We start from the raw sequence: 15523 nt of genomic DNA, 5'->3' as shown, positions 1-15523 counted from the left end.
CCTTCTGGTTGTGTCATATACACATCCTCTTTAAGTTTTCCATTAAGGAAAGTGGTTTTGACATCCATATGCCAGATTTTATAATCATGGAATGAATCTATTGCGAGCAAGATCCAGATGGACTTAAACATAGCTACATGGAAAAATGTTTCGTCATAGTCTACACCATGAACTTGTCGAAAACCCTTAGCGACTAATCGCCCCTTGTATGTTTGTACATTACCATCCATGTCAATTTTCTTCTTGAAAACCCATTTACACCTTATAGGTTTGACCCCTTCAGGTGGTTCAACCAAAGTCCAAACTTGGTTTATTGTCATGGAATCTATCTCAGATCTCATGGGTTCAAGTTATTTCTCAGAATCACTGCCTCTTGATAAGTCCTGGGCTCATCTTGATCCGTAAGAAGAACATCTCCATGTGTAGTAACGAGAAAACCAAACTGCGTTCTCTTGTGAATTTGCGCAGTGGTTGTTTTTCAAAATCTGTTGAATGTTCCTCGACAACTTGTGAAATATGCTCAACTTCAGGTTCATTGATCTATTTTTCTTGAACTTCTCCAAGTTCAATATTTATATCATTCCCTTTCTTTGAGAGAAATTCTCTTTCGAGAAAAACTCATGTTCGAGAAACAAACACTTTGTTCTCGTTTGGGTTGAAGAAATAGTATCACTTAGTTTCTTTAGGATATCTAACAAATATGCACTTATGAGATTTAGGTTCGAGCTTTGTAAACATGTGATGTTTTACATAAGCTTCACAACCCTAAATCTTCATAAAAGATATACTAGGATGCTTCCCAGTCCATATCTCGTATGGCATCTTTTGAACCGATTTAGATGGAACAGGATTTAGTGTGAAAGCAGTTGTTTAAAGTGCATGTCCCTAAAAAGAAGTCGAAAGATTACTATGACTCATCATCGATTGAACCATATCTAACAATGTTCGATTCTTTCTTCCAGAAACTCCATTCCACTGTGGTGTACCAAGTGGTATAAGTTGTGAGACAATCCCACATTCTTTCAGCTAGGCTTAAGTATTCTCCACCTCGATCTGATAGATTTTCCTTAATACTCTTGCCTAGTTGATTTTGTACATCATTTTTAAATTCCTTGAACTTTTAAAGTGCTTCAGATTTATGGCGCGTAAGATAAATATACCCATACCGGCTGAAGTCATCAGTGAAAGTAATGAAGTAATGGAATCCACCTCTGGCTTGTGTATTCATCGGTCCACATACATCACTATGTATTAACCCCAATAAATCACCTGCTCGCTCACCTTTACTATTAAAAGGAGATTTAGTCATTTTTCCTAACAAGCAAGATTCGCATACATCATATTGTTTAAAAATAAATGAATCTAAGAATCCATCTTTCTAGAGTTTTGATATATGTTTCTCACTTATATGGCCTAAACGACAATGCCAAAGATATATTTCCCTTTCCTTTGTCCTTGTGGACCATCAGAATGGGCTTAGGTCCAACCTTTTTCATGTTACTTTCAGAAGTTCCTAACATGCCAAAACACTATGGCAAAGTCTTGTTAATTTCATTCATGTTAAAATTAAGGACAAATTAGCTAAAGCTATCTGAAAATGATTGCAGGATAACATCGGTAGCCAATTCATCTTTGATAGGAAATCCCAACATTTCCAACATTTGGATGAATCTCATCATCTTGGTTGTATGAGCTCCTACAGGAGTTCTCTCTGCCATTTTGCATTGAAATAGAGCTTTAGAGGTCTCATATCTCTCTTCACGTGCTTGCCCTTTATATATTTCTTTGAGATTTTGAATCATCTCATATGCAACCATGTCCTCATGTTACTTCTGAAGCTCAGGAGTCATGGTGGCAAACATTAGACATCTAACATCTAATATATCATCCATATGTTTCTTGAATTTGTCTTTGTCAACTCTTGAAGCATTCACTGCCGGTTCATCAGGAACAAATTCTTCAATGACATATTCCTTCATTTCCTGTTTAAGAACAATTCTCAAATTACGAAACCAATCAAGGAAGTTTATTCCATTAAGTTTATCCTTCTCAAGGAGTGATCGCAGTGATAAAGTGTTGTTTGCCATTAAATCTACAACAATGGAAATATTAAAGTAAGTAAATTTACCGAATTAAAATTTATAAATAGGTATTTATTTACAAATTACTCCCACTATTTTATTCAAAATTAAAACCCTATCTGTTTTAATTTCGAAAAAAAAATCAACGAAAATTTTCTAGTGGGCGAGGATCCATAATACATCAATTTCCTAAATCAGCTTTGGCTTTTCTTTTACGATAGTGATTATTTAGGTAAGTAACAATTTACTAGTTACATCTCATGTAACTCATCCTTTTGGTGAACAACTCTTGTTCAAGTCATTATCTCATCATTATTCGTTTTAATATTAGGCCCTTATTGATCTCATCAACATTCATTCTTATTTTATCATTTGATGCATTGCATACATAAAAAATATAGCAATAAATAAGATGCAATGGTTATTTCCCAAAAACAATGATTAAGGTGGCCCATCCCAAGGCAATGGGAGAACCAAAAAACCCTAAAGCCTAAGACTTCTCTCTAAGTATCTTCTGGCCATTCTTCTACTCCTTGTAATTCTTCATAGGATTACAATTTTAAAATAAACTCATTTTACGTACGAAGGAGTAAGATGAGAAGAGAAATATAATTGAGATAAAGAAAGGCACGACTCGCATATCCTATTTCAAATTAAACCATTGTAAATTGAACAAGGGCTATAACCATGCATGTCAAACACCATGCAAAACAAACATATCATATATATATATATACATACACATTTTTACACCTTTGTTAAAAATATTAATATGGGCCTTCAATTTGTACTACTGATGAAGGGTCAACGGTCGAAGCCCCTTGCGAGGTCTATGGGCGGAGCCCCTACCGCGCATCGGCCATCGCAGGACGACCGATGGGATTTTTTTGAAAAATAGTACTTTCGATTCTATAGAAAAACCTCACGATTTGATAACACTTATCAAAAGAATCGTCTTTTTGGGATTTTCAATCTCGAAGGCTTTCTGCATCGGAACAACCATTGTTCCACTGCCAAACGCGATCTGCTATCCCACTCCCACGGATCAATGTCAACAATTGACATATGGATTTTGTAAAATCCTTGCAGCAATAAATAGATTAAAAACTTAACATATTAATTGTTGCGGTTATCGATTCGAACAATGATATCATGCATATTTGCCAAAAACGATAAAACTAGAACATGCATCTCATACATATCGCATCAACCAAGAATTTAACTCGAATTCGGATCGTACAAGTGGCTCTAATACCACTGTTGGGACCATCGATGCTCCCCACGGTAAAACGAAAACAAAACTCGACAGTCTCACCAGCAATCCAAGTACGTAAAACCGAAATCGAGAGGAAATTATGCGAATAATTACAATGGGTTCCTTGAAAAATAGCACAGACAGCAGTGAGAAGTGGTGATCACGAACGGTTTGAATCGTAAGCCTCCACGAAAACACGTCTCGGTCTCTACTTATTTCACCCGATTGAGAGAAAAATTTTCTTTTCCCAAAATCGGTTTTGAGAAAAACGACTGAAGTAGTCTGCTGTTAGACCTTACCTCACTTAAATATATTAGTTACCCTAACACTTAGGGTTTTTAATTTATTTTGAATTATTAAATTTCTTATTTAATTAATTCAAATTAAATATACATGAGAGACTTATAATATGAATTACAATCTTTAATGTTTATTTAAAATCTTATTTAATTATTTCGAATTAAATCTCAATTAAAAGAGTTGTAATCAAAATTACATTATTTTAATGTTTACTTACTATATTTGGGATAATTAAAATCATATGTATATCAAATCTACATATATTAACTCTAAATATATTTTAGTAATATACAATAAATTGTACATCTTTTCTCATTTCAATCCTAAGGTGTGACCCTATAGGTTCTTGCAACGTTAGTAGTAATTATTAGAACAATTCTAATATTACATACAATGAGTGACATCTAGCAATATATCATTGTCACCTAAGTTACAAGAAATTATGATTCGACATATCATCTTCGTGATTAACTCTTTTATGTGTTACATTCTTTTTTCCTTTAAATCTAGAATAGGCACAAGTCTTAGAATAGTCACACTTGTATAGCCCATCTTTTGTTTCTTGATATCTAGAGTAGACTGTAATTAACGAATAATGTATGATATCACATATCAACTTATTCGAGCATGGCCATGCATTTCTAGTGTCACTCAATCAAGTGGCATGTGATATATTTCTTATTATGTAGGAAGGGCAAATCCTATCTTAATTATACACCCCACTACATATATTTAGATATATTCAATAACAATCTTTATAGTGCAACCAGTTACAGAGCATGTTTAACTATATCAAAATATATAACAATATATGTTGGGATGACATTGATCTCAAGTCTGAGGATCATACATATAGTCATCACCATGACCATTGTTATGACCGTTACATAATAGTCCAAGACATATGCTCATGATGTGTCAATCCAATACATTATTCCCTAAAAATATAATCATGAATCAATTCTGAGATCTCTATGTCAATGACAATCCTGAGTATTCAAAAATATATGCAATTAAATTATATAAACTTACGCATAAGAGAAAAATGAAAGAAATAAGAATGAAAACTCCTTTCTCTTAATCTATATGCTTGGATAGGTTTCGTAACCTTCCTCAAATGTCCCTTTTTGATTTTATCAGTTGAAATGTGTTTCTAACCGTTTATAATCGTTGATGATGAGTTCTAGTCATTTGTAGCTTTAGAAGCATGTAATTAATATCACCTGTACATGAAGTTTTTAAACTTTTGGAAAGTTTCAAAACTCATAAAAAAAGTATATTGGATGTTTTGAAACTTTGATGAAAGTTTTGAAGCTCTTACTTAAAAATATGATCATTGAAGAAAATCGAGAATTAAAACTGTTTCAGGGGTAAAGATGAAAACTTTATCAAAAGTTTTAAAATTCATTATTCATGAACAATACCTATGTATGAACAGTGCCAAATAGTATTGAATAGTTTTTTTTTCATATTTGAAAAGCTTTAAACACATTTTCAACACTTTAAACATATTTAATTAACTAAAAAAACATTTCATATATATATATATATGTATATATATATATATATATATATGTATGTATATATATTTCAAGATATTTTGGAATTTGAATTATTTTTGAAATATTTGATTAAGTTCAAAATCAAATTTTACAAATATATGTTATATCAAAATATAAGTTCAATGCGATAAACCACAAGTCCTCTCTTTATCGTCAACCATCAATGATGTGCGTCACCTTCAAGCAAATATGACACACATCTAAATTTCTCATCATCCTAACAACCTATATACTCTCGAGCCAATCCTCAACAAAAGCCAGCTCAGCTGACGAAGACCACTAAACTCCTTGGATCCTAAAGATCATTGACATTCTAAAGGTAACCTTCTAACAGCTGGATCGGGTGTAGAAGAGAAGTTGCGTTAAGGACGACTCGATGGAATGGAAAAATGATTATCTCTATTAATAGAGGTTTTAGATATAAATATCATGATGACTCAAAATTTTTTTTATATATTTTAATTCTTTTATAAGTTCTTTTAACAAGTTTTATTTCGTAGAAAAATTTCATTTTCAAATTAACAAGTTATGCAGTCTAAAAACCTCCTCCCTAGAATTATTAATTCCTAAACCACATTTAGAAGACTTCATGGATTATTTTAAAAAACCACATCTCATGGTTTAAAAACGCTCCTTCTTGCCACACATGAGTAAAATCATGGAGAGAACATATGAATCAATCACAAACAAAGCCAACAGTGGCCATCACCATGTTGAATTTCAACCTAAACACTAGATTACAAAGCTTGTGTGCAAAAGAGGATTTCAAAACAATAAGAAATCAATTCCAACAAGGAAAAAACCTCTACTAAAGTGCATAAATACACTTCACATTGAACCGCTTAAGTGTTTTACAAGCATTCCTTCCAACATATGCAATTCACTTTCTTTTGGATTTTCATATTCAAGGAAAAATTCTTTTGAGAAGAGAGGGAAAGATACATGCTCTGTAATCCATAATGATGATTATGCATGCTTTTTTGGACTAACATTTATACTCAAACCAATTATAAGAATAAAGTCTCAAAGATTCAAAGCATATCTATTCGGTAAGTATAATATGACTAAAAAATTCAAAGGTTCTAACTTTTCCCCATTTGATGTTTTAGATTCGAGGTCAAATCTTTTTGAAGAGAGGAATGATGATACATGCACCACAAGAATCACATTAAAGGAAGATGTATTATCTCTTCGAATTGATCTACACAACCAAACCTTTGAAAAGAAGGCCATAACAAAAGCATACTTACGAAAACTTTTTGAATGGGATTCGGGTGTTATTTTGTTGACATGTGTTATAGAGATACATCCAGTTGTCTGTTAACATTCCAATGGTACTTGAAACACATCAATAGGATGTCAGGAACTCAAGATAAGTCTATTCATCTGAAGAAAATAGATGCATAAGTTCCTATAGTAATTAATATAAGATTATGTAAATATTACAAATTATGAATAACTTTATTAGTTATATGTAATATAATTTAATATAGAATGATGCATTATTTTTAGAATTATATTTCTTATTTTATTAGGAATTAAGATCGAGTTAAAATATTTTTATTAGTTTATTATTACTGTATTAGGAATTAGGATAGAATCAAAACATTATCTTTAGTTTATTACTATTTTATTCATTAATTACTCATATTCATGGAACTCCTCACCCTATATAAAGGAGGCTTCGTTCACCATTTTTATCACATCTTTTCTTGAATATAATATAATGGGAGTTCATTTTTTGCAAGTCCTTATTGCCATATTCCTTCAAAGCATCATTAAGTTCTTTCAAGTTCTTTGCAAGGGAGATCTTCACACTCCGGTTTGCCTCTTCATTATGATTAGGAAGGTTGGTTAGAACCGATTATTGAACCATCACCATAAAATCCTAATTTGGCTAAGTGTTTTTATTTTATCCTTTCATTTATCTTATTTGCCTTCTTTGTTAATTTTATTAGTCTTAATATATTATACTTGTTTAACTTTCCAGCAACCATATACAAAACCCTAATTTGCAACAAATCTTCAAACTTTATTCCATCAAATTCTTTGTTGAGTCTAGATCCATAGGCTTGGTTCTTCAACATTGAGCAACGTTTATCACCACGCTGCCATCCCCTATCATATGCAACATTTAAATGATACCAATTGATAGATATTTTGAAACCATTATTATATTTGGTACCATAAATTGAAATTGAATATAATTTTTAAAAATATTCAATAAATCATAGATATCACTTGTTAAAAGAAAAATAATTTTCAACAAAGCACATTTAGGTCAAGATCTTTTAATGAAATTATAAAAATATTACTTGACCAAAAAATGTATTATGATGAACTAAATAATGAGAAAAGCCTTTAACTTCAAAGAATGGTCATCATAACACATTTCAGCATGCATGAGAAAAAACAACATATAATCTTTCATGCTCAGTACTCATGCATGCATAAAAATCAATAGTCAACCAACATAAAAAAACAATAAACTTTAATTTTAGAGGTTACCCATCACTCCTTTTTGTGATTAGAGCATCCAAAATCTCTACTTTTATCACCATTGCTCCAACACAACTGCAATAAACATTTATTTTGTTTTTGGTACTCAAATTTATTTGGTCCAATGTTAGTTTCAATGTCCCTAGTTCCCTTAAGAATCCATATTTGTCTAATTTTAAAATATTTTCTATTTTTAATAGGACAAGTATGTACAAAATGACCATATCAATAGCAATATGAGCATTTTTCCATGATTAAACTAGATGAATTATTTAAAATAATTTATTTTTCTTTTATTAAGCACTCAATCTTATGTTTTAAATCAGAATTTTATTTTTCAAACTTTTTAATTTTCATTTTTGATAGCTTTGTCAAAATTTTATTTTGATTTTAAAAATCCATGTTAGTTTTAAAAAGAAAACCATTTTCAATTTAAATTTAGAAATTACTTTCGTGTAGTTGGAATTCATGGTCTTAAATTCCAAAATCAATTCATCATATGATTCTTGTAACTCATCAAAAGAATATAAGGTTAATTTACTTGAGTTAGATGATATCTCTTGCTCTTCAAGAGCCATTAAGCACGTCATCTTTGGACTATATATGAGGTTTAAATTTGATGGTTTATCTTTGATATTCTTGCTACTAGTTGAGCATTGTTGTATATCTTTCTCTTCTTTCTTACCACCATGAAGTCCTTCAAGTTTAACTCATAACTCCTTAGCATTTTGTTATGATTGATGAAGCTCGATTGAACAATCGAAAATGTGCCAAGAGGGGGTGAAGAGGCAATTTAAAGTTTAGGGAGTAAGGAGTATAATGATAATAAAATATACACAATGATTTATAGTGGTTCGACTTATCAACCAAGTCTACATCAACTACCTAAGCTCCTTACTTAGGATTTTCCAAGAAATCCACTAATTTGTTCTTTATTTTTCAAGGATAGAGAGATAACCTTTACAAACTCCCTAGCTTTTCAAAGGCTAAGCTAGAACCAATCCCCTTTACAAAAGGAAAAAGATGTAAACAAGAAAACCCTTACAAGGTAGGTGTTTACAAATTGAAGCTCATAAAAACACAGCTATTTTCAAGAGAAAGGAAATAAAGAGTGAAAAGCTCTTCTCTTGTGTTTGATTATTTTGATAGGTGTTATAACCCTTCTTCAAGTTTCCTCAACTTATTTTTATATGGAATGTGTTTAGGGATAATTTGGAGCCGTTGGGAATAATTTTTCTACAAAATCAAAGTTCCCAAGATAGGGAGTATCGATACTTGTTTAATGAGTATCGATACTTCCTTTATAATATTTAAATAAACTAGTCGTTACTAGCTGTTGGGTCTGACCAATATTGATACTATGATCATGGTATCGATACTACTATGTAAAGTAGTATCTATACTCCTTTGAGTATCGGAACCTATTTTGCATTTTGGAATTTGAGTTATTTGGAAAAAAACTATCGATACTACCTTGAGAGTATCGATATTTCTCTTACCATTGGTATCGGTACCACGTGAACAATATCGATAATGCTCATGCAGTATCGATACTATAAGAACATTATCGGTACTTCTTACCTAGAAAAAGCACTATTGTGTTCAAAATCACTTTTAAGGGACTTTGAATTATTTTTTAAAACTGTTGAAAACTTTGAACAAATTTAATTAAGTCCAAAAACATTTTGCCTTAATTTGTTATATCAAACATTATAAAACTTGTTTCAACAATCTCCCCCTTTTTGATATAACAAAACATTTGAAAAATTGGTTTTGGCAAAACTCTCTCTTAATAAAACATTTAATGAAAAACATACATATTTTGGAAAATATTAAAGCTCCCCTTTTTTCATTGAGAAATTGAATTTTTTAAACCATGCTTCTCCCCCTTTTTGTTATATCAAACATAATTCAAACTTTTAAGGTACAAAACAAAAATGGAGAGTAAGTAGTAATTTTAACATAAAAGCAGTTGAAAAATCAAAGCTCCCCCTCAATAAAAGCATTCCAAACAAAAAATTTGACTTTAAAAGCATGACAATTAAAAAAAATTGAATTTCAACAAAGATGAACAAACATGTTAGTAGCATATGAAATTCAAAATATCCAAGGCCAATAAACTTTATGCAATATCAATTGTGTGTGTATGCATAAAGCTATCCAAAAATAGTATGCATTTGAAAATTTTATATCAATTGTTAGAGAGATATTCTTTGCAATAAATTACACGCATAAACATTCAAATTATGGTCAAAAATTAAAATTTGTAAAAGGAAAGCATTTGAAAAGTTGATATCAGTTGTTAGAGAAATATCATTTGCATTTAAAACCAATTTTGATCAAAATTCATTATGATGAAAAAACATTTATGAAAAATCATCAAAACTTTAGAAAATGTTCATCATAATTCTTTTTAACATACATGAGATAGAAAACGTAAAACTATTTAAATCCAGAACTCATGCATGCAAACAACAAATAGGCAACCAATTAATCAAAGCAAAAACATTAAGCTTAGAGGTTACCCATTCCTTTTCAACTGTGGCTAGAGCATCTAAATTTCTTCACTTTGTCACCATATCTCCCACATACCTACAAGAGACATATATTTGGATTTTGGTATCCAAATTGCTTTGGATCCTTGGACATTAGTTCCAATGCCAATGTTCCTTTTGGAACACATACTTGTTTAATTTCAAAACATTTTCCTTTCTTTAAAGGACAAGTTTGTTCCAAATGACTATGAAAATAACAATGCGAGCATTTTTCCATTTTTAAACATAATGAGTTTTTTTCCTAGAAATTATTCTTTTTCTTTTGTTAAGCTTTCAAGCGTAACTTTCAAATCAAAATTTCCTTTTTCTAAATCATTGATTTTGATTTTTAAAGTTTTAAATCATTTTTCAAATTTTCATTTTGTTTTTCAAAATCAACTTTTGCTTTCAAAATCAAATCATTTTCAATTCTAAAATTTGAAATTAACTTCTTATATTTGGAATTCATGGTCTTAAATTCCAAATACAACTCATTATAAGCATCTTGTAACTTATCAAAAGTATATGAATTTAATTCATTTGAGTTATAAGATACCTTTGAATCTTCTTCGATGGCCATGAGACATAGGTTGACTACTTCATCTTCATCATTGGAGTCATCTTTATCACTCCATACTGCCATAAATGCCTTCTTTTTACTTGATCTTTTTTTCTTTAGGAGGGGACAATCATACTTGGCATGCCCCATTCTTTGAAAATTGAAGCACAACAGGGGGCTCTACTTTTCGGTTGATTCATGCTTCACTTCCTTAGAAGTCATTAATCTTTTGAATCTTTTGAAGAGCTTGACCATCTCTTCTTATTCATCATTTTCTTCCACCTTTTTACTTGAATCATGATTGTTCTCTTGGTGGATTTGAAGGCAATGACTACCTCATTCTTCTTGTTTTTCTTTTTCTTCATATTCTTCTTCTTCCTTCACCATCAACTCATGAGTGAGAAGATAACTAATAAGCTCATCAAGAGTAAAAGTCTTTAGGTTCTTAGCTTTTATGATCGTAGTCTTCTTTGATTTCCAAGACTTTAGAAGAGAGTATATCATCTTTCTCATAAGCTTCTCATTAGGGATCACTTCTCCAAATCCCTTGAGACCGTTGACAATCACGAAAAATCTATCTGTCATAGCTTTGATGTTTTCATATGGTTTCATCTTGAAATTCTCATAGCTATGGTTGAGAATACTAATTTTTGTTTTCCTCACTTAATTGGTTTCTTCATGAGTGACTTGGAGCTTGTCCCAAATCTCCTTGGCATTAGAAAAAGATGAGACTCTTCCATATTCATCCAGGCCTAATGTGCAAAAGGGGATATGCATAGCCTTTGCATTGAGTTGGAACTTCCTATTCTCTTCATCACTCCAATCATCCATTTCATCGGTTTAAATAGAGTATCCATTCGTAATTGAGTTCCAAGCTCCTACATCATTAGCTTGAATGAAGAGCATCATCCTATTATTCCAATAGGCATAATTTTCTCCATTGAAATAAGGTGTCTTGTTGATCGGTTGAGAGTCTTCAATGTAGTAAGAGCTGTAGGTCGAATCCATCTTCTCAGTTGCATCAGAAATCGGTAGAGCTTCTTCAAGGATCATCTCAATGTGGTTAAACATTCTAATGAGTCAAGCTCTTATACCAATTATTAGGACTGATGAAGCTCGATTGAACAACCGAAAATATGCCAAGAGGGGTAAAAAGGTAATTTAAAATTTAGGGAGTAATGAGTACAAAGATAAGAAAATTTGCACAATGATTTATAGTGGTTTGATTTATCAACCAAGTCTACATCCACTACCTAAGCTCCTCACTTAGGATTTTCCAACAAATCCACTTTATTTTCCAACGATAAAGAGATAATTTTTACAAACTCCCTAGATTTTCAAAGGCTAAGCTAGAACTAATCCCCTTTACAAACGGGAAAAAGATGTAAACAAGAAAACCTTACAAGGTAGGTGTTTACAAATTGAAGCTCGCAAAAACACAACTATTTATAAGAGAAAAGAAATAAAGAGTAAAAAGCTATTCTCTTGTGTTTGATTGTTTGGGTAAGTGTTCTAACCCTTCTTCAAGTGTCCTCAACTTGTTTTTATATGTTGGAATGTGATTGTGGTAGTGTCTAGCCATTGGGGATGATTTTTATACAAAATAAAACTGCCCAGAACATGGAGTATCGATACTCATTTAATGAGTATCGATACTTCCTTTATAATATTTTAATAAACTAGTTGTTACTAGCCGTTGGGCCTGACCAGTATCGATACTATGCTCATGGTATCGATACTACTATGTAAAGTAGTATAGATACTCCTTTGAGTATTGATACCTATTTTACATTCTGGAATTTGAGTTATTTGAAAAACACATGGTAGAATCGATACTACCTTGAGAGTATCGATAATTCTCTTTTGTTATTTTTATCAGTTAAAGTGTCTTTCTAACTGTTTATGACCGTTGAGGATCAATTATAGTCTTTGGAAACTTTAAAAACATGCAATTAAGGCCACCTGTAGATGAAGTTTCAAAACTTTTGGAAAGTTTCAAAACTCTTAAACTCACTGTAATTGAAAGTTTTGAAAATTTAATGGGAGTTTCGAAACTCTTACTTAAAAATATCATCATTGAAGAAAATTGGGCCATTAAAAATGTTTCAGGGGAAAAGATAGAAATTTTATCAAATTTTTTGAAACTTACTATTTATGAATAGTGCCCATGTATGAACAATGTCATGAACGGTGCCAAATAATGATTGAATAGTGTTTTCACATTTTAAAAGCTTTAAACACTTTAAACATATTTAATTAACTCAAAAACATTTCATATATATAAAACTATTTAAAAGATACATTTTCAAGATATTTTAAACTTTGAATTATTTTTTAAATATTTGAATAAGTTCAAAATTAATTTTATAAAATATAATTTCAACAATCCCTCCCTTTTTAATACAACAAAACATGTTTGAAAAACTGTTTTTGATAAAAGATCCTCTTTATAAAAATATTTAAGCTTGTGTTTTTCTTTGAACAATAAAAGTTTTCACTTACTTCTCCCCCTTTTTATATGAAAAATAATTCAATTTTTTGTTAGTACAAAATGACAATGGAGAGTAAGTTAGATAAAAAAAAGAGCTTAAGAAAAAACATTGAAAAATAAAACTCCCCCTTAATAAAGCATCTCATTTAAAAATTTAGCACAAATATTTTGAAACTTAAGAAAGATATTGAATTTCAACATAGATGAGAAAACATTTTAGTAACACATGAAATTCAATAAATCCAATACTTGTTATACTTTATGCAATATTAGAAATGACATATTGAATCTCATAAGGATAAAGAATTACACAATGTCATGTATTTAATATGAGTATCAATTGTTAATAAGAACATATGCATGAACTTTTAACTATATGTTTTTGCATAATAATGATGTAAAAACTAAGCATACATATGCAAATATGCATAAGGATGAATTTCATCAAAATACCAAAATTCAAATAATTAAAATCAATTGATGAACATTCAAACTAATTAATATATAATCATACAATAGAAAAAATATATTTCATAAATCACAATTTACATGATTTAGATTTACATTCATGCAAATATATTAAAATCATTTTCTATAACTCCCCCCTTACTTAGCCACCCAAGAAAAAATTTAAAGATAAAACTCATGAGATACTAATATGAAAAAACAAATTTATATCAATTGATAATTAATATATATATATATATATATATATATATTATATAAATTTTAGGCATGGAGGATGTCAAATAAGACATGCAAATTAAGAAACAAAAAATAATATTCTTACATATTATGATACGTGCACCACAAGACTCACTTTAAAGGAATATGGACTATCTCTTCCAATTGATCTACACAACCAATCCTTGGAAAAGAAGACCATAAAAGAAAAAGACTTGCGGTGACTTTTTGAATGGGATTCGGGTGTTATTTGGTTAATATGTCTTCTAGAGATACGATCGAGTGTCTCTTATCTTTCCAATGGTACTTGATACATGTCAATCTGATGTTGAGAACTCAATATTCTTATTCTTTTAGGTTCATTTTTCATTCATTGTTCAATTATATCATCTAACTTATTCTTGTCCTTGTGTTAGTGGAACTAAAAGAGTTTTCATACTTCTTCTTCCTTGCATTCTTGTTTTATTAGAGTCTTACCCTTTGTTTAACTTCTTATTGCTATTATGGTTTCTTTTCATACTTGTTAAAGATTGAACTCCAACAAAAACATTGTGAGACTTTTTGGTATGATATTTTAAAAAGTACTAGATCTGCTTAATTGCCTCTCGGAGTATTACGTCCTTGGAGTAAATTGTGAGGCTTTTTTTTTTACTTTATATGTTTTATTGAGTATTATGATTTTTAGGATGTTCGACCCAAATATACCTCAATCAAGCATTCCAAAATTACATGGCCTAAAAGACCGACACACACCTACTATAAGTGGGAAGCCAAGATGAAGTTCATATTCCATGACTACAAGTGTTATGAAAAATAAATGTATTTGTAGCTATAATTATACAAAAAAACAAGGCATAATCTTGGTGTGTACAATTTATGTAGAGAACGTCAAATCAATTCGTAGATTTATCTCAAATCCATGATGATAGAAGAGTTTGTCCCACGTTACTACACCAGGGAAAACATGCAAAAACTTCAAAGACTACTACAAGATAATAGATCGGTGGAGGGTTATTATAATAAGATGACTCCATAATACGATGATATGAGATTTTTGACAAATGTTACCATTATTATCGGTTCGTGAAAGGTCTCAATCTGAACATTCATTATTAACTTGACCAACAATATTATGTAGATCTTAAAGATGCACTAAAAATCCATCATAATTGAAAAGGAACAATAAAGGAGAAATCGATTCAGAGAACAATGTCAAGGTACTTTAAACCAATCCCCTTCTTCTTCAACTTCACCTTTTTTCGTAGATAATAAATCCGACATCGACATCGATGAATATGATTCTCGTGATATTGTAATGGAAGATATCAATCTTTAGTCATTGGAAACAAAGATGCACTTGAAAATCAAGTGATTACAATTTGTGAGGAGTGTGGGGAAACACAAAAATAAAAAGACAATGAAAAAGAGGTAAAAATAAACCAGGTCACTAGTTACAAAATCTAAAGGAATAATGATCCAATACAGGTGAGTAAAGCTAATTGTGAGAATAAAAATGTAATTCAAAATACATATGTGAGCACAAAAGAATTGAGAGAGA

This window comes from Hibiscus syriacus, unplaced genomic scaffold (assembly GCF_006381635.1).
Source record: "Hibiscus syriacus cultivar Baekdansim isolate YM2019G1 unplaced genomic scaffold, ASM638163v2 tig00111330_pilon, whole genome shotgun sequence".
Taxonomy (NCBI): Eukaryota; Viridiplantae; Streptophyta; class Magnoliopsida; order Malvales; family Malvaceae; genus Hibiscus; species Hibiscus syriacus.
This window is presented reverse-complemented; position numbering follows the sequence as displayed.